This window comes from Mus pahari, chromosome 5 (assembly GCF_900095145.1).
Source record: "Mus pahari chromosome 5, PAHARI_EIJ_v1.1, whole genome shotgun sequence".
In the NCBI taxonomy this organism is placed as follows: domain Eukaryota; kingdom Metazoa; phylum Chordata; class Mammalia; order Rodentia; family Muridae; genus Mus; species Mus pahari.
Genome location: NC_034594.1, coordinates 59136876 through 59157451, shown reverse-complemented (window position 1 = coordinate 59157451; position 20576 = coordinate 59136876).

The window sequence follows — 20576 nt, the reverse complement described above, 5'->3', positions numbered from 1 at the left end:
GAGAGAGAGAGAGAGAGAGAGAGAGAGAGAAAGAAAGAAAGAAAGAAAGAAAGAAAGAAAGAAAGGGAAGGAGGGAGGGAGGGAGAGAGAGAGAAATGTGGCTCATTTGTTTACATTCTGAATGCCTCTAAGTAAATACAACTTTTTTTGATAACACTTATAGAATGCTGTTTATTTACGCTTTCTTTAGTTAATACTCTTGTCTTTTCTTGCTAATTTTTTCCTAAATATTTATTATGATGGTATTTTAAGGGAAATTCTTATCTTCATTTTATTTTGACTAATTTAGTGGAAGTATATAAATACTATACTTTTTTATTTTATTGAATATTTTCTTTATTTGCATTTCAAATGTTATCCCAGTTCCAGGTCTCCCCTCCGGAAACCCCCTATTTTATCCCCCCATCCCTCTGCCTCCCAGCCAGACACCCCCCCAGAGCTCCCCAGGACTGGACCACCAACCAAAGAATACATAAGGAGGGACCCAGGGCTCCAGACTCATATGTGGCAGAGGATGGCATTGTTGGACATCAGTGGGAGGAGCAGCTCTTGGGCCTGAGGAGGTGCCCAGTGTAGGGGATGCCAGGGCGGGAAGGCGGGAGTGGGTGGGTGGGGGAGCACCCTTATAAATACAATCTTTTTTTTTTTTAACTAAAAGAAAACTATTTGGTAGAACAAACATTATTTTAAAAAAAAGTAAGATAGCCATTTGAAAGTTACACTAAAAACAAAAGTGATGAATGTTCCACTTACATTAATGGTTGGTTAATGAGGTTTTACAATCAACTGTGCTTTTGAAAGTAATTATATCACACTCATAGAAAAGAAGTGTCTTGCATAAGGGCCTGCTGTCTTGTGTCCTACCCCTAACACAACAAGTTGCAATTGACTGTTCTCTGAGTTTGCATGAATATAATGTACTTGCCTTATATAAAAGGCCTCTAATTTCTAGGCCACACCTCCAGAGTTTCTGGTTCTTTGGGGCTGGCTGAGGATACACATTGGAAAGTGCCTTGGTATCGCAGATGTTGGGAGACCTCAGATGGGTGCTGAGAAATCACATTCTCACAAATTCCGTGTCAGAGTCACTGTCCTGAGGAAACATATTTAGAGAGACAGTGCTTTCATTCCTACCTGGCACCTGCACCAATTAATCGAATCCCCAGCACATATTTCATACTAGAGCTGACGTGTGGCCTCTGTCACAAACTGACACAGAACATTGGCATTATCACATACTGTAAACCATTCTGACACTGAGAAATATCAGTGTACCATCAAAATGACACAGGCACAATAAATGTAATAAATGTTCACCTGGAAATAAAGTTGTGGTCATTTAACCTGCCAAGTTGATCCCTTCCTCTACATTAAAATTTTAAATTTGTTTTTAAAGCTCCTAAATTCTACTTCTGTTCTTTACAGAGGAGGATGTAGAAGCTTACAGATATCTACAATTAGCCCATCCAATGCTTGCTGTACAATCACTATCACAATTAAAATGTATTTTACACTGATAAGACAATCCAAATGCAGAAATACTTTCTTTTTAAGTATGGTAGATAATTCACAATGATTTCCATTTCTCCAGGCATCTGGCCTATTTCTTTACATCCACCCTCTTATATCTTAGTCACTTTTAAAGACTTTTTATTGATTATTTTTATTTATTTACATTTCAAATGTTATCCCCCTTCCCAGTTTCCCCTCCACAAACCCCCTATTCCACTCCCTCCGTCCTGCTCCTATGAGGGTGCTCCCCTACCCACCCACCCACTCCCACCTCCTCGCTCTAGCATTCCCCTATGCTGGGTCATCAAGCCTTCACAGGACCAACGGCTTCCCTTCTCATTGATACCTTAGCCATTTTTAACATGATTGAATCTCCTAAAATCATGAATCTGCTGAGGGTGCTCAGCGAATTCTTATCTCTTCTCAACACTGAAGGAACAACACAATCAAGACTTATTTAAATTCTTATATTCACCTTCCACTCACACTAATGATCTCAAGCTTCAGTCACACTCGAGGTCAGAGACCAAGTGTGCAGGTAAATGAGGTCTTTTCTAAGGGACAGAGTAAAAAGAATAAGTCACAGAAATGGCATGAAAGATAATTTTCACTAGGATGGAAGCTATTTTCATTTTATGTATTACTATCCTAGCCTGAATAATATTAATTAGTCCAGTGGTTCTGCAATCAGGGGCACAGGAGACATGAAAAAGATGGTCAGATTTCTACAAAACTAGCCTATGGGATGTCTCGATCTCAGGATGACAGGAGCCTGATTTCTCACTAAACATAATACAAGGTAATGTAGGATAGTGGAGATGCATAGAAAGGAGTGCAAATGGTAGGACAGGGCAAGTGAATTTTATGCATTTAAAACTATTATTGCTTAAATCTACTTTTCAGTTAAATGGCAAGAGAGGAAAAATCAAGTTATTGATAAACAGGAAGCATTTACTAAAAATAGTTCACACAGATTGGAAAAGGTCTCCATAGAAGTCCTAAAATATTTCACAATGGACCAGAAAGCCACTAGATGAGAAACCAAGCCATTCTATGCACACTGAGGGGCAGGTGGGAATCCAAGTGTAAGGGTCCAATGATCCCAAAGCCTGAAATCCACGCTTTATCCATGCCATCTCCATTCTATCTGCCCCGCTTTTTGTCTATCTTGCTCTTTTTGTTTAAAATGCATTGTAATGGACACAATATTGGAAATGAGAGATGTTTGTGCCTCTAAAACAAATTGAAAAACAGGATCACATTTTATAAATATAAAAGGACACAAAAGGATACATGTAATAAAATTCGTACCCTAGGCTTTAATGGACAATCATTTAAAGCACACTTCAGGTCTTTGTGATATCCAAAGTCATTCCCTCTATACATTTTCTATAAACTTGAAGGTGGCTTTTAGTTTATATTCTGAGTCCAGCACTGACTCTTACTAGTCAAGCTATTTCAGGCTAAGCCTTTTTTCCTGCACCACCCTAAAAAGCATCTTTTATACCATTCATAATTGCACATTCCACATCCAGTTCAAATATATTATTATATTATATGTGAATCAGAAACAGATGTTCTCCAAATGATAGAGAGGCCAAATTGTGACCACCAAAATCTTATTAAGCATAAAGCAATGTTTGCAAGTATCCTCCAATAACCTCTACTCCATGTGTATATAATTGACTTTTAAGAGGAAATATGTTTTAAGTTTAAATTTAATTTTATTCAGGTACCACTGATATCTAAATTTTTTAGTTGTTGTCTAATATCAGCCTGAATTTTAACACTTAAGAAAATAAATAAAATAGGATGAGAGAATACTTATAGGAAATCTACTATGTAAATACACAGTATTGATATTTTATCTTTTAATATGAGAACCCAATTGTTACTCAGTGAGCAATAAAACTTACTAGGACACTGTGTTTATAAAGGTTTGAGAAAAACTTAATTCAATTATATTCAAAATAACATTATGAACTGAACTGCCTCATTAAATGAAAACATGCTCTTGTCTCTGTCCAAAACCAGAAGAATTCCAAAACTTTGAACTGATGTGCAAGAATGTTCTTATTTTCTTTGTAACTCCCACCAATGAGTTAGAAAGCATGACGGAACTGGGAAACTAGAGTAAGGCTTTCCCTCTCATCACAACTGGATGAATATTTTAAATGTCAGTTGATTAAATAATGCATAAAGAGCATAATACAGTAAGTTTCTTTACAGAGTCATAACGACCTGTGTGTTTGCACATGGACTTCACAGCTGACTACTCTCCACAGTCCAAAGCAGTTCAGATGTTTAGCTTTATTCAGATTTCCTATAGACTGTTTACACGATAGATGTGCCTCAGACACTTTCACCAGCCTTCCAAGGCTCCATCTGCTGGGGCCATCTGGATTTTTGCATCCACAGAGAACTACCTGGTCAATGATAATAGATGACAACTTTCTCAAAGAAACCAAGTAAGGAGCAAAGGAAGGATAAAATAAAAAACACTTAAACATAAATGGAACTAAAAGAAATTCTGGGCCGTTTTCTATAAATACATACAAGACTGGCAACTGACAGACAGAGGTACATTTTCTGTTGACTTATCCCCATCAACAACAGGATTTGTGAGGACTACATAACCTTATTTTCCTAAGATGTTCAAATGGTAGCTGGTCTTCCTGCATTATACCAATTCCACCAGGAACTTTCTAGAACAGTTAGTTTGCAGCAAAGATCATGTTGTCTACATGTTTGAGAATGTCTAAAAAAATATTACTAACAAAAAATTACAAGGATAAAACCAGCTTTAAAGTAAGAGGCAAACCAGGGTATCTATAAATAAAACTCTTGGAGAACTCCAAATATCCATCACATAATTCATACTGAATATTTTTAATGTTAATTTGGACTTATGCAAAACAGAGAGAATGGTATAAATGATTTAATTATTTTATAGAAACAAGATCCTTATTAAATCTCCTGACATTTCATACACAATATCTTTAAAAAGTATTTGAGTGTAAAATGTATGTATCTACTTCTGGCAGAAAATGTGGAATAATATGAGTTCCAGTTTTTTATTATTCTTCCAATGGCTTTGATGGGAAGAGCTACAGTGGGGTTGAGATAGAGTCTTTGTAGCCCAGGCAGGCCCTGAGTTGTCTGTGTTGTCATGAATTTCTGATCCTCCTTTCACAATCCCAACCCACTACCATGCCTGTATCAGTGTGCTTTTCTGAGCCAAGAAGCCCCAACACCTATAGGGTTTTGGTTTTTTTGTTTTGGTTTTTTTTTTTTTTTTTTTTTTGGTTTTTCGAGACAGGGTTTCTCTGTGTAGCCTTGGCTGTCCTAGACCAGGCTGGCTTCGAACTCAGAAATCCGCCTGCCTCTGCCTCCCAAGTGCTGGGATTAAAGGCGTGAGCCACCACGCCTGGCAACACCTATAGTTTTGATCGTAATTAAAATAGCAAACCCTAGAGTAAATAATAAGTAAGCTGTCAGTAATGATAACTGGTTGCTTTCTAAATAAATGTTTTTGCCTTATTTTGTTAAGTATATATAGGGATAGGTCCTGAGAAATAAAATTTACTTAATTAAAGCATACAATTTGGAAAGTTCTGAACACATTTGTCATTGTGTGGCCACTACAATAGAAATCACTTTTGTCAACCATTGTGTCATTTGATTGGAATCTCTGTCCCCTGCAGGTATTAAGGAGTGGTGGAACTTTGAGAAAATGGTTAAGTAATGGACAGCATTTCTTCAGATAGACATTTAATTAACCCAATTTATTGGTTCATTACCATTATAAAGATTGTGTGAAAAATTAACATTGTCCCCACCACAATGGGTTCTAGATTTCTTACTTGTTTCCTTTGTTCTGTTAACTACCTTCCACTCACTCTCAGGAAAGAAGGTCTCCTTAAATTCAGAGGGCTGTGGGATGAGAGAGACTTGCTGAGAGGTAGAAGGGGCTGGGTTGCAGGGCAGTGAAAACAACTAAATTTGTTGTTAATACTAATATAAATGTGAAAAATGTACCTGGGGCAAAGGGAAGGGGGATGGGATGGAGGGTTTGTGAAGGGGAGACTGGAAAGGGGGACAATATTTGAAATGTAAATAAATAAAATAACCAATAAAAAGAAATATTATAACTAAAATACATATTGTAAAATAATTTATAATTTTCTTTTCCATTAACCTATACTATAGACATAACACTGACAGAATGGTTTACTAGCAGACACTCACTGATTGTTCAGCATAATTGGTCTCATTGTGACAGAATGGTAAACAATGAGCCATCTTCAAATAGAGATTTTAAAATGTTATTTTTTTTTTTGGTTTTTTGGGGGTTTTTTGGGTTTTTTTTGTTATTGTTGTTGTTTTGTTTTGTTTTGTTTTTTCGAGACAAATGTAGCCCATTCATGATTCCTGTTACCTTACTGTTTGACATTGTCATACATGCTTGTAATGTCTTTCCATCAAATCTCCCTTCCAATGCCTCTGTTCTAATTCTTTCCTTTTCTCTAGAAGTTTTCCCTTTCAATTTTCTATGTTCTTTTTAAACCAATTGAGTCTACTTAGGGTTGCTTGTATTTGCATGGTCATTAAACCATCTACTGAAGCAAGGGCAGGCTCTTCATCCTTGAAGAAACTGATTAACCAATACCCAGAATCCATGAACCACCAATTTCTTTATTGCTATTTCCTCTTAAATATTTTTAAATGTTAGCAAGGTTTAACTTATATCTATACTCTGAATTTTCATTTCCTGCATTGTTTTAAATTCTAGAATCTTTTAATTTATATAAAGTACCCAGTTTCTAATTTGAAATGATTATGCTATAATCATGAAAGTTTGTATAAAAGAAATAGAGGAAATATATAACATGTTAAATAGAAACTAACATATATAAAAGTATTTTGATGGTTCTTTGCATTTTTGATAATGAAGGTAAACATTTTCTTAAATATGTCTTTATTTACATATTCCCTTATAAACAGTGCCAGCACCTTTTCTACTGTAATTTGGCCCTTGTTTCTCACTTGATTGTCTATCTCTACAGTTATTTTGAGCAGATTGCTAAGAGGCAAGAGTCCTGTGGTCAACACTCTAGAGCAGGAAACCTCTGATAATCCCACAGGGTCTGGAAGATGGGAACTGGTTTAAATTTCCTCCCAAGTATATTAAAATAGACATCAGAGCTGAGCCTCTTTAATTGGAAGCTGTCTTCAAATCCAATGCATTCTTTTCAATTTTCAATTCAGTATATTGGTTGCCAGATGCATATAGAATTTTATCCACTGCTTGTGGTAAATATAAAATGTGAGACCACATTTATATGAAGACTAAAAATCTTTTTAAAGTTGGAATCTTTGCAACCAAAAATACAATGTGGGTGTTCTGTGTGTTCTTAAATTAATATAGTCTAACATATTGGGTCTTCTTCGTCATTAAGATTCCCATTGCATTCAACACATTACATTACAAGCTAAAGGTAGAGTATCGGAACTAGACTTTTCATTCCATCTTTGACACCCCTGCCCAAACTCAGAAAACAAGAAGGCAGAGATGAAATAGGGAGATGGAAAAGCCATAGAAGACTAGTTCATCCAAGTATTATTTATAGTGGTGGCAGACGAGACCTAAAATCAGATGTTACTGGTTGCATGACACTTTAAATATATGAAATGTATACTAAAACTGTGTACTAAAGAATGAAGTTTTTCATAGATGAATATGACATCAATAAAACACAAAATAGGGACTGGAGAGATGGCTCAGCAGTTAGAGCACTGACTGCTCTTCCAAAGATCCTGAATTCAAATCCCAGCAACCACATGGTGGCTCATAACCATCTGTAATGAGATCTGATGCCCTCTTCTGGGGTGTCTCAAGACAACTACAGCATACATACATATAATAAATAAATAAATCTTTGTGCTGGAGCAAGTGGGGCCAGAGGAGCATGGCTGGCGCGAGCTGGGCCAGAGCTAGAAGAAAAAGTGTCTGAAGACAGCTACAGTGTACTTACATATATTAAATAAATAAAACACAAATTATGCATGAAAAGAAAGCTCAGTTTTGATAAAGATGAAGAATGAGTGTAGGAACAGCACAGAATATGGGATTACAAGCAAGGAGCAAAGGCGCATAGACAAAGTGACACTGTTTTCCCTAGGGCTCTCAATGTTTGAGCTGCCCGCTCTGAACAAGGATCTCCATCCTTTCCAGTTTATCATTTTGGTGGAAGACTTTGTACGTTCACCCAGACTGATTTCAGATTCAGTCATGTTGACAACCAGAATTAGCCATTCTATTTACTGACAATAAATCAGGGGGAAAACCTAATTTATCTATACATTAAATTATTACTTAGGAAGATGAAGATGCTCTTATGAAACCTGCTTTTGAAAGTATAGAGACATTTATTTAGTTCATCCAAGTCATAGAGTATAAGTCAATAAGGAAACTTTACAACTGTATCTGAAAATGCAATATAAAACTACTTCAATAGCATTAAGACCTAAGGAATAGGGTAGAGAAAGTCCCAAGAATGAAAATGAAAGGTCCTGTCCTATAAATGACAAAGCGCTCCTATGAGAAATCGAAGGCCTGTGTTTCTAATTTAAAGGACTCACTATTGGCTATTTTTAAAGATATTTAATTCATCTATAAATCAATCAAAATAATATTTGGAAGCTTTTATCCTCCCCCTAGAAATTGCCAGCATTTCTGATATTCACTTGGAAATGTAGAGACTAGCCAAAACCTCCTTGAACTCCTTCCAACTGTATGATTCAACAAATCGGCTTCAAGACACATTATAAAGCTCCACATTTGGGGAGGGAGGTATGGCATAGGGGGTTTCCAAAGGGGAGACCTGGAAAGTGGAAAACATTTGAAATGTAAATAAAGAAAATACCCCCCCAAAAGCTCCACATTTCCTTTCTTCTGGCAGCCACTGACCTCATGTACTTATAGTAGGTTCAATACTAATGCATATGTATGCATTATGCATAATATGTATGTGTGTGCATATGTGTGTGCAATGTTAAAAGGACTCAGTAGACTGTGTGTGTGTGTGTGTGTATGTGTGTGTGTGTGCATCTTGAAAACATTAATTAAAATTGTATTCATATTTAAAGGTAGCATATTGTTTGTATAAACCTTGGGAAAAGATATATCTATGAAAGAGACGAGAACATTTAGAAAGACTCCCGTGCAAATATGGTCTGTTGCTGTTGCTTTGAGGATCAAGGGCAATTGGGCGTAAAAGATAGTCTCATCACTAAACGGTGCTGGTATTGGATTCCTTTCATTAGATATAACATGACAAAGGACCATGGCTCAAACAACAGAAATGTATCATGTTATCATTGTGAAGGCTGAACATGTTTATAAATTGTACTCCATCCAATGAAAATTTCTGTTTTCCAAAAGATAATCTTCAAACAAAATGGCAAGCCTTAACAGATGGAAATATTATTGAAACATATTTGACTAAGGTTTTGTATATAGAATATATAGAAACTTCATATATAATTTAGTAATAAAAAGGCAACTTGGATCTTCAAAGAGAAGAGAGTTGAAGCAACATATCACACAAGAAGAACAGTGATGACAGTAACATTTTAAGCATTAATGGCATCACTAGGGATTAGGGCACAACAGATTAAGATCATCAGTACATGCCCAGTGCAGTGGCTAAAATCAAAAAGTCTAGGATCTTAAACTAGATCAAGATATGAGGGAATTTAAACTCTCAGTACTGGTGATGAGAAAAGTAGGTACTGCAAAAGCTGGGGGGATTTGTTTACTTATTATTTATCTGTCTATTTACTTATTTATTATCTATCTGTCTATTTATCTATCATGCAATACAGCTATTTCCACTCCTAAATACTTACCTAAGAGAAGTGAACACATAGGGGCTCATAGAAACATCCACGCTGTATTTGTTAGTGTTAGCTGAAATGTGAGAATCATTTGAACGTCTGTCAAATTGTGAAATGATAGATGCATATCACATGTCCTTAGTATAACACTGCTCAGCAAGATAAATGACCACATTATTGTTACCAGCAGTGCCTATATACAACTCAAAAATAACAATAGGATATAGTAAACATAGAACTTGAGTAGTCAGTCATTACCTTTACAGAAACAGTTCAGAATCTAATTCACAGTGACAGGAGAGCAGGCCAGTTCCTCTCTGGGTATGGTTACAAAGGAATGGACCAGAACGTGATGGGGTTTGACGTGGTACTTGTGGGCCACTCTCTGACCTTTATTACAGTTTGTATTATGAAAAACCCAGTTGTGAGTAATAAACATGAGAAGTCTGGGAAGCCCCAGAAATATTGCTCCCATAAATTAAAACTAACCAACCAATACACCAAAAAACGTTATAACTCTTTTGACCCCTAGGTGTTACAATCTGAAAATGAAATTGTCCTGTTGTTAGGACAAGAGGAGTAACCACATCTGTCTGCTGAAGGTGGCAGAGTAGGAACACAAATGTAAATACAGGAGACATTAGTCACATGCTCAGTTAACCAACCCTAAAAGCTCCCCCACATCCTTATTGTAAGATAAAAGAATGCCCTCGCAGTTTAAATGTTGCCTAAATGAATTCTTTTATTTTTTTACATATTAAACATAGAGTATGGGATGCCCATCATGCTTTGACAAGCACAGATGTTGAACTAAGCTATAAGAAATATTTGACATCATCATAATATTCCTCAAGTATGTTTCCTTTTAGGGTTGATGTCAATCCTTGGATTTATGGGTAGAAATAGCATTGTATGAGCACAAACACAATATTTGTTCATTAGTGGTCAAACATAAAAAGCACAAGCAAGCAATCATCTTCAAAACACGGGTATCATAAATTCACCTTTCCTCCTTTCCACCTCTTTGTCTTTTCTTCTCACAGGCGTGCAAAGGAAGAGCACTCTTATTTAATAGCTCTAATAACCCCTTGTCGAGGATGCAGAATGGCAGTTGGTGCAAACCCATGATTGACTGACAAGAGAACTCTTCTTTAAGCAAGTTTGTAATTTTAATGTGGATGAAGTTTTCAAGAGTTCATCAAAGCTTCATCTCTATCCAAGTTGCCCCCTTTCAACCGGTCAATCTTTCTCACCACGCTGACATGTATCCTTGTGAATATGTGTGCATGTGCATTCTCTTTCTCACTGACTCTCCCTCCGTCTGTCTCTACCTGCTTCTCTCTGTCTCTCTGTGTGTGTATCTCTCTCACATATACATATGCACACACATATACACATACATGTATATAATGTGCTCACACAGCAGGGCAAATGTGGTCTTTTCTGTATTAAATATCACTCCTTCTTCATGATCTCAGAGTCCTAATATAACAAATGAAAATATCAGCTAGTCGAATTAGACGAGTGTAGAACTATTTACTATTAACATAAATCAGATCATTTTATGTAAAAGAAATAAGAAGAACCCTGAACTGGAGGAAAGCCAGTGTTCCATATAGTTATGGTGGGTGTAGGGAAACAGGAGGTAAAATTCCATCATCTGAGCTACTAGAAGTTCAATATGTCAATTTTTAAAGCTCACGCTGAACTAATGGAAATTCTATAAACCTGGTGGTAGCTATTTCTAATTGACTGAAAAGGAAAAGAGAGAAAACATCTGGAAAGGAGTCTAATAACTGTCAGCGGGAACAGTCATGAGAATCTGTGATGCTTCCCATAACGACTGCTTTCATCGTGCTATCTGATTAGTTTGATTTTAGCTATTAGATTAACAGGATGCACTGGCTTCCCCTAATGACAATATGAACCACTGATATAAAACCCCAGGAACTCAGAAATATAGATCAGTTTTTACTACTATCTGATTTTGGTGGGAGGTGATGGACTGTAACAGTCACCCAAGCAGTTAGCCCATGGCTGACAGCCCACTGCACTGAGAGCAAATAATCGTATTTAGGTTATTCACAGTAAGCAAGCCAACCAAATGTTGTTTTGCCCCTAAAATCATAACAGAAAATATGACTGAGTTTAGACTTCTCACCACTGTATTTGTTTCATGATTATTATCTGCTCTTTCCTTTGGCAAACTCAGTCAAAGCAGTCTTAGACATGATGGGAATTTATAACCAGTGTATGAGTTACAGTGTCCTAAGCATTAAAATCCTTGTTTATTATCTGCAATTAATAATATGTAGTAAATATCACCTTTAACATCATAAGTGATTTTATCTGTGAATTTGTCAAGCATAATATTTTAGAGCTATTAATTTGATACAAAAATACAGGTAGTTCAGATGTTTTCATATGATTGTTGCCCAGTGCTTCTTTATTTATTAGAAGTAACTGAAAAAGAAAATCAAGATGAAGACCAAAAATGCCTAAGCCTTATTTCTAATCTAGAACCATTGAAGAAAACAGAATGAAGATCAACTCTAGTTAGCAATTTCTGTAACTTTTCACAGGGCTCCTAAAGATATTATTTGAAGTATAATCTTCTATTGTATGGGGATGCATGAATGACTTAAATAGAAAAGGTTGGCTGGACTGCTCTTATGTTTATTAACACAGCAATGATGTTTCCATCATATCCACATAGAACGGTAACTGTTGATCCAGAAGTTTTCGCTTCCAAAGACCATGCTCCTATTGAAATTTCCCAATCAATGCCTCTTATGTCCAAAAGTAAAATGATACCTCACACATTGGAAAGAGACTCATAACTCATCAAAGTGGTTAAAATCAATGACTGTTAAATGCTCAGTCAAAAATAGAATGTCTATAGCAACTCTGTTCCAGTATCCAGTGGTTAGGGAACATTGAGGGAGAAGACTATAAGACTTGTAAGATAGCAGTGGTGTGAAATCCTTTCTTCTGGATTTGACACAGACTTCACACACACAAACACGTAGCAACTGTGGTACTGGCCCAGGAACAAGCTATTCATGATCCCAGCATGGGTAGGGAAGGAGTTCACCAGACTCCACCTCTAGATGAGGGGTTATTGGTAGTTATGGATGTTGAGAAAGGAAGAATCAATTTTCTTCTTATTTGTGGTCACTGACAAGAGGTCTTTGCTCTAGAGTGAGGCACCATATCCAAGAACTTACAGGCAACACTAACTGAACTCAGTGAGTTCTTTTAAGGGGAAATGGAGTTGAATAAAATATCAAAACATTTAATATGAGGTACAGTGGGTATTGAATCATATATTCTTAATCTTTTATATTTTTAGAAGTTGTTGTCTTCTCCAGAGTCTTTATGTATAACACATGTATTAATAGTTATGTAAGTTAAAATTTCAAATACATTTTAATACATTTAATATTAATAGTGAATTTATAACAAGTTAAATTTTTTAATAACTACACTTTAAATACCCTTACAGTTTTAGGAAAGAACTTAGTCATGAGAGTCATATCTTTTTGTCATTTCTTAAGTTTTTAAAACTCTGTATTAAAACAAGACAGCTGGACTTGGTCTTCCATGTCTCAATTTGTAGATGTTTTATTGAAAAGAGACAGCATTTAAAAAAAAACTCTTGAAGCATTTGTAGATATTTTCCTTTGACCTTACACCAAATCCTAGCAATTGCTCTGTCCCAAGGGATCTTCATGATGTAGAATCCACATCTCCATTCATATTATATATTAATAATCTACATAAATATCTACTGAACTATCTTATATTTAGATGGATTGATGTATTACTTTTGTGCAGGAATGTTTATATCTTACATTGGATATCCAAATAATATTAACTTATATGGCTATCATATCTTCCAAAAGTTCGCACATTATAGCTTCCTTTGTTATATGATGCCATTTCAAAATAATATCAAATACATGTCAAAAAAAAGCCCAAATTCTTGTTTATGAGAAAGTCTGCATTTTGTCATTAGTAACAGTCAATGTTTTCCTTAAACAGATAGTTCATTTCATTCATTTCAAGGAAAGTATGTACCAAATATTGTCATCAAAACCTGCAGTTTGTTATCTACTGTAGAGTAGGAAATAAAAATACTCCACACCATATCCTACTTTGCCATGAAAATCATATAAGAGATTTTACCACAGGGATATTTAATAAAATATACAATTTCATTGCTTCTTTAAGGCTATTCTAAAATAAGGTGATTTTTTTGTTTTTTTTTGTTTGTTTGTTTGGTTGGTTGGTTGGTTTTTGGTTTTTTGAGACAGGGTATCTCTGTATAGCTCTGGCTGTCCTGGAACTCACTTTGTAGACCAGGCTGGCCTCGAACTCAGAAATCTGCCTGCCTCTGCCTCGCAAGTGCTGGTATTAAAGGTGTGCGCCAATAAGGTTGTATATTTCCTACCTTTCCAGTACTTTCTTGGCTTTTGCTACACAGTTTTATATATACAGATTTTATGACATCCACAAAAGCCAACCTAGTGAAAAGGGTAAATATTACGCTTATATTTGTATTAAGATGGTAATCTACTCTCATTGATCCACTAAAACGTTCAAAATTTTTACTTTGAAAACCATAGGAATGTAAAATGCTTAATAAAGTTATTTTCATAAACAAGTCTGAACAAATTGAATTTCTGTGAAGATGGTGTGTTATTTCAGACCTGTTTTGTTATCCAGTTTTTTGCAGGAACTCCTCCAAGTCCCTCCTCTCCACCTCTCTTCTTCAGAGAATTCATCATCACAAGGACTCTAAGCTATTAAGTCAGAAGTAATTGATTTAGTATTTCAATAACGGGTAAACACAAAAAGCAAACACTTTACTTTTAAATCAACTCTAATTTGATATTAAATTTGGTTATCCATAATATTCACTGAAAAAGTATTCCTGCATCCTGTAGCTACACATATATTACTTTTTCTAAAGAGATCTGAAGGGTACTTCTTTGCCCTGTCACAGTAATTTTAGACTGTTCTTTGAGTGTTCCATCCAAGATTACAATTCTGAAAATGCAAGAAGCAAACTTTCACTTGTTTGCCTCCCACTCTTTTTCCACAGCAGGCCAGGAACTTCAGAGAACTTCCTGTTGCCATCGTTTGTTGTTTTCTTTTCCATTATATGATAACACCTTACTCTATTGTTTAAATGGCATTTTATTTCATATATACTTTAAAACCAAATCATGAAGAATTCTTAAGTATAAAAAACATATTTTTACTATGCTTTTTATTATGGCCCTACAATAAAGAACAGGAAGTCAGAGGCGGGTCCTTTGTAAGTCATTATAATTTAACCAACGGAAGGATGTTTGACATTGGTCTTAAGGCAGCTCTATATTTTAGAAAGTGATGTACTGATGACATTTAGTGAAAAAAAAAAAAAAACAACTTCCAAATGTCTGTTTCCTCTATTAATAAGATGCTTTCAGGGCTGTAGATGTAAATACTTCCTGTGATAAAAAGTGTAACCGGTTCCATAATCTAAGGTACTAACTTTGAACTGCAGAGAATCTACCATTTGAGGATACTCTTAACACAGTTTAAGTACTTGTTAGAAAAATTCCATATATAATTATATATAAAGCAATTTTTGATGAATATGTTAAAAAGTACTGTGTGTTTTCATACAGGAATAAAATAGTAATAGAGTTTTAAAATCAAAATACCTGACAACCACTACATTTGTGCAAACGTATCAAACATACCAAACTGTTCATTTGTAGAAAAGAATTAATATCGGACCTTTTGTCATCATTTTAGTACAAGAAGAAAGTCAGTCATTACCTGGCAGCCATAGGAAGATAAAAATGGTATTCATCAACATGGCAGAATCAGGTTGCACAGCAAAGCCTGGGAACTTTGCCAAATGCATGGCTTAATGAACACAAAGAAGGAAGCTGCAGTACAGATAGATACTTGCACCAAATTTCTGCAGTACAATTCTGGTAGACATAAAACTGAAATGTTCCAGAAAACTAGTGTTTGATCAGCATAAGATTTAGTATTTCCCAGATAACCAGTATTTGCATGTGCATTTCTCAACGCAGATAAGCTCATTGTGTTCTGGCATCAACATTGTCAAAGGTTGTCAAATGGTTGTTGCTCTAGAAAGACTAGAATTAGCCAAAAGACTATGGCTCAGTCAATCCCTAACCCAGTAACACAGACAGAATGATCTCAGTGCAAATGGATGGAATAAACACTTGTTTATAATCAGACCTTAATGTAATAATGGGGACTCTGCTGCAGGCTTAGATTTTTCAAAACCTTCTTTAATAAGGGTTCTCAGCAGAACTGTAAAATCACCCCCAAAACAAAAGTTTAGTTTTGGTCACCTTCTAATCATATTTATGGACAATTACTGTTCCTCAAACACTTATAACTGTAAAGGGAACTCTAGCAGGCAACCTGAAGGAGAAAGAAGAGAACAAGTTCAGGTAGAAGGGACCCTCTAGAACTGAATTGGAATTCAACATTCAAGAAAGAAAGCATGTCTCATGTCTGTTCAGTGGTCTGGGGACTCACTCGGTATTTCTTCTTTCATTTCTTTTCTCTCCGACAGTGTTTTGGCCACTGGGTCAATTTAAATTTTATGAGCTTTAGTGTCTTTTGTGAGTAAGTATAATAATATATAAATCTTCAGCTTATCAGGAAAATAATAGTTTTCATTGCATACTTAGAGTTAGGAAACACAGGGGAGAAGAGTTTCCTTTTAATGTGTAAAATGAGACCATTTCCAGACTAGGAGCCTGATGATTCTTCTTATTTCTTAGATGGTTGGGACCCTATTCAAAGCTAGAACATTTAATTAGAGTATTAGGTGCCTCAGTGAAGCTACATTACCCTCAAAGAAAACGTGGGTTGCAATAAGAATGAAGGCAAATAATGTCTTTAAGTTGCTTTTACATGAAATGTAACTGCAGCATAATTTTATAAATTCAAATAGAAATATTAACTATCATATTTGATTCTTATATGGAACTTATATAACACCTATATTCTTTATATTTAAAATAAACAATGTTCATTATTTTAAAGTTTTAAAGCTAGCTTTTTCATAATGTTTATGTTAATTTGATAAATTCGGTTTTATTTCCTTTAATCTAATCACTATGGCTACAGTAATAGAAAATATAAATGGTCACAGGTATCATTTCCTTAATGTAGTCTTTTGGGGTCATATCGAGGTAGCTCATTTTGATATAGCAAAATACTTTGTTTTATTCATGACTTGAATATACAATGATCAGCAAATGGTGAATCTGATTCAATGCAGTTTCTTGGAGTAAGTAGGAAAAGTGTTTTTCCATTCAAATAATGAGAACATTATCCAGAAACATTGATCCAGAAAATTTGTATTACTCCCTTCTTTGAGAAGAGCTTGCACTTCACGTTATTAATAATTTTGTAATTGTCTTTGATCATCAACTTGTTAATGATAAGGTCCTAATAATCTAAAAGTGAAATAATTAGCAAGTCTTTGTCCACAAAAAGTGCATTAGAGTATCAACATCCAATGAATAATTAACCATTGCAACATAGAATTCTGTTCTGAAAAATGATAGGAGGGATTGGATTGGGGGGCTGTCACTTCTTAGCTCTTTAAATTCAATCATTCACTGAGTGCCAATAAATATAACCAGCTGATCTACCAAACCTAGCCTCAGAAGCATCCTTAGAGGTAAATAAAGAATTTTCTAAGATTTAATGAGAGAGTCATCCCAAAAGCCCCTTCACCACTGATATTTTGACAATCTTGGGGTATATCTTTCTTTTTATCCTAGTGTATTTTTAAATAATAATTTTATGAGAATTTTATATGTAGATAAAATTAAACATTGTCATATTGACCCTCATTTTGTACCGCCACATTTTGCCTCCAATATATTCCATTCTCAAGTTCTTGGGTTTTAATTTTTCTTAATTGTTTTATAGTCAATTAAGTCCAATTATTGATGCCTATATTTATACTCATGGGTCATCTCCTAGAGCCCAGAAAATCTACCAATGGGAACAAACTCAAAACAAAATAAGATTTTCCTTTCCCAGCAGGTATTTAATAACTCCTCCTTAATGGGTAGAGCCTGGAAAAGACATTCCCTTTGAAGTGAGAACTTTGGTTGGCTTCATCTTTTGGAGGTCTTGTGCAAGTAGCCACAGCTGCTTTGAGTTCCTGAGTTCAATAGTCATATCCTGTGCCCAGTAAACAGCACTTCACAGCATTCCTTCCCGTCCTCTCCCTCTTAGCCAATTCTACCGCCCTTCTGAAATATCCCTGCAGTCTGGTGGGGAGGCCATTGACACAAATGTCTTGCTTAGGACTGAGCACTCCATCTTTTGATCTAAACACTTTGATCAGTTGTCAATCTCTGCATTGCCTGATGTCCACTATATAAGAAAACAAAGGCTATTCTAAGCCAAGGTAGAGAGCAGTTCAGGCCCATTGATATAAGTATAAACATTTAGATGGCTAGTTGACAACATGACCATTTAGCAAAACAGCAAGAGCAGGTTCTATTCTAGGGTCTATGAGTTCCCTGGTTATGGGCTTTTGACAAGGATTGAAGTATCAATCATGAAATTCCTTACTATAAAAAAGTCTCAAATCCAAAGAGAGAGCAGTTTGTTATCCTGCAACAGTTGACCTACTATTGCAATAATGGGTACCTCTTGGCTGGTTGGTCAGTAGTATGGCATGCAAGGTCTCACACTGGTAAATATTATGCCTTTTCTCTCCCCTGCCCCAGTAACCTATATGGAACCCTTGGCTCTATGAAAACTAGTAGAACAAATCTTACAATGTTAACAAGTAGGATGTCGGTAACCTACAACAATGGCTGGTTATATAAGATAGAAACCATAGGAGCTTGAAGACACAAACCACATTAAAAACTTAAGTATCGAGGATTATGTAATCCTTATACTGGGAAATTGGGGGAAATGCAGGATTTGAATCAGAAGTCGGGAGACTCTAAGATAACATGGATGCTATCTAACAGCCTGTTCGAACTTTGTACACACCATCCATTCAAGCTCCTGGCCTCGCCTGGTAGGTGTTCAGCCTTATTGAATATGGAAGTCTGTGGCACTACCATGCTCTCACCTCATCTGTGCATGAGACCCAATTCCAGAGGTTTACAACTTATATAAACTAAGTCTCTTACCTCCACCAAGTTAATAGTGGTCCAGAGGGTAGTACCCCAAAATAAATATTGTTTAAATAATGCCATGAAAGATTCCAATGATTTAGCCAACCTACACACCACTGACTGAGAGACAAATGTAGGGTTTGCAAAGTGAAAAAAAAAAAAACCCACAGGACTCAAGAAATCTGGAAAACAATGATGTAAATGCATCATATCTAAGTACTCTCCCACCATGTCCTTTACGTGGGTGGTACTTGCAGATTCTTGTTTCTGGGAAACTCCTGGTAGATGGAAGAATGAGGACATTGTAACTGCTGCACACAGTCCTCTTTCCTTTTCTGAAGATCACATCCTAAATTGCAGAGCAACAACTAACACCAACTTTCCTCTCTATCACTGGTAATCACCTCTACCAGTTACAGCCTAAAGAAACATGCTGCAGCAGTTTTTTCTAAAGAAACACAGACCTCTATAAACTTAACCTGGTACCTGATTGCTTCAGCAGTACAGCATCCTTGAGATTGGATTTACAAAAATCTTGCCTCTCACCTTGCTCATCTCACTCCCAGAAATAGGAGAGTGTGTTCCAAGATAACAAATGTGATGTCAATAATGTTCTGATGGTTTCAGTAAACAATGGGTGATTTAGTGCAAAGGATATGCTGTCACAGCTCTGGAGAATGTAAAAATTATGAATAAAGATAGAGGCTACAAAGGAAAATTCTTTGTTTCTGTCTTGAGTGACAAAGACCTGAAAGAAGTGGACCCTATCCATATGTTCACTCTTTACAAGAGAATGAAAAATTATCAGAGCCAGTTTGATAAAACCCACAGTCTTGGTGGCAATTGTGTATAAGTACATTTTCAAGAAAAATACAAATAGATTTGTACAAAGCTTATTTCTGGGGTTCAGAAACCCTGTAGAGTCAATCTGTAAACTATGTGCTTCCTTTTAAAAAAAAAAAATCTTCTTACATCTATATACTTAGTGCATGTGTATATGAGAGAGTATATAAACATTCATATTGTAATGTGCATGAGTGTGTACGTGGGGGGAGGGTCAGAGGACAGCCTATAGGAATTATTTATCTCTTTCTACAATGTAAGTTTCAGGAATCAAATTCAGGTCATCCGGTTTGGTAGCAGGCACTGATTGGGCCATCTTGACATCTCTGCCTGATGTCTTTTTGACATTATCTCAATGTCAATTCAAACAAAATAGCAGAAACTCCAAAACTTAAGGGAAAAAATGTACTGATAACTATATTTAATATTATATTGAGAAACTTATGTTATATGATACTTAGTATTCATTTTCAACTTGAGAAAATCTAGAATTCTATAAGAGAAAGGTCTTGGAGCATGCCTGTGAGAGATTTTGTTCCTGGGTGAATTGATGTTGGCAGACTCACCTTGATGTCAACAGTACCAGTTCATGAGTTGGGCCATGAACAGAATGAGAAGGGGTGAAAGAATTCAGCAGCATGCATTCAGCTGTTCTCTTCCAACAGCTGACACAATTCAGCCAGATACTTCAAGGGCCTCCCACCTTGGCTTTCCATCATGGTAGGCTGGACAGTGAATCATGAGCTAAAGCAGGTTGTTTTCCTTAGAGTATTTTGCTGTAGCAACAAAAAGTAAACAAAGATATGTTAACGAAAAGATTCAGTAATAAGAGGACACAAGACTATATGCATGCTGCTCCAAACCAAAGATGGCTTGCTTTGCATTTCCCCTGGGGATTATTTTAGTTAGTGTTCTATTGTTCTGAAGAGACTCCATGACCAAGGCATGGAGGATTGGTCTGGTGTGGTTATCTACAATTTAGGGTGGTTAGGTCATTATTGTCATGGAGGAAGCACACAAGTGGAGCCATAGCTGAGAGCTGTATATCCTGCTCCACAGGCAGAAAGAGAGAGAGGGGGAGAGAGAGAGAGAGAGAGAGAGAGAGAGAGAGAGAGAAGAGAGAGA